The 1,320-nt window shown below is 41.0% G+C and overlaps 1 protein-coding gene across 1 annotated transcript in view; it reads right to left on the minus strand.

Annotated features, from left to right (window-relative positions):
- The window catches only part of nrg1 (neuregulin 1), a 32,441-nt gene that overhangs the window by 2,498 nt on the left and 28,623 nt on the right, over positions 1–1,320 (minus strand). The window lies entirely within an intron of this gene.

Below are 1,320 nucleotides of genomic sequence, written 5' to 3' on the forward strand. Positions count from 1 at the left end.
TAGACCGAACTCCTTATAACATGCAACAGTGCATGGATCCATTTTCTAACCCACTTACAATGTTCAAGGTCAGTGGGCTTGGAAACTGATACATTGGGTGAGACACAAAGCATAACATGAAAAAAATGCCAGTCTATTTTAGAATTTGTTTTATCACATGGCACAAGACACATCAACTTCACTTCAACAATTTCCAGACCAGAGTTTTAGAATTTGTTTTCAGCAACACTGCACACACACACAGTCATTTTCATTCAAAAGTTAGGAGGAGTGGAGGAGAGGAATTGCATAGGGAAGAAAAGGAAAAAACTGCGAATATTCTAATTCCTCACTTGGAAAACAGTGATGGAGCATGGTTCTGATGTGCTCCGGCAACTGAACAAAATAGAATAGATCTCAGATGTTCTCAGATTTTATCCATCCATACAAATGCTTCATAATGATTTTATGCTTCAGAAAGCATTGTTTATCTCATCATTAGCAGACTGTATGGGTTTGCTAGAGGTACACTCAGCTGTGTGTGAAGGACACCCAAAGGGACAGACTGTGCCTCTTACCTGTTGTGCCATTTTATTCTGTGGCCTGTACAGTACTTGTGTGGACCCTTATGGGCAGACCTATGTCAGCTTGGGTGACCTGAATGTTATTAAAAGACTATATAATAGGTATGTATTGGTAGAACTGGGTGTGTTTTAAGCCTTCAATGGGAGATATTAAAGTGGCAGATCACCACGATTTATATAAAATCATGTCATCTCTAAAATTGGTTTCACTCTCAGTCAGAACCCATCTTTTTCTTTCTTTTCACATCTTTACTAAAATAAAAGTATTGTATTATAGAAGGGTTGTCTTTATATGTATGGAGGATTAAAAGTGCCAAAGCCACCCACCAACGCAACCCTGGTTTGTAAAACCTTTGGTTATATTCCCCCGGTTTGCCAACCATTAATATTATATCCCACTCGGGACCTCCAAGGAACCCAACCCTGTGTGTCCCCATGATTCCACCAATTCAGCCTCCACCTCCATTTGCACAATGTGTAAGAGGACCATATCCTTTCCCATATATCTGTACCCCTGGCCAACCCTGATTTGAAAGCCCCCTGTCCGTAGTTTGTACGGCCTTCCAGCATCAAACCACCTCGCCTGCTACCTGGATGAAGTATGTAAAACAAAAACCGAGAGCCCCTGAAAAAAAAAAAAAAAAAAAAAAAAAAAAAAGAAATCCTCTTGCTGTTGGGGATCCGCCCTCGAATCCACCAACGCAAAATCTGTTAAAAGGCTCCCCCCAATTTGGTTCAAATGAGCCCGGCCAAGGCT

The sequence above is a fragment of the Morone saxatilis genome, unplaced genomic scaffold (genome assembly GCF_004916995.1).
Source record: "Morone saxatilis isolate NCDOM2014 unplaced genomic scaffold, NCSU_SB_2.0 Contig21, whole genome shotgun sequence".
Taxonomy (NCBI): domain Eukaryota; kingdom Metazoa; phylum Chordata; class Actinopteri; family Moronidae; genus Morone; species Morone saxatilis.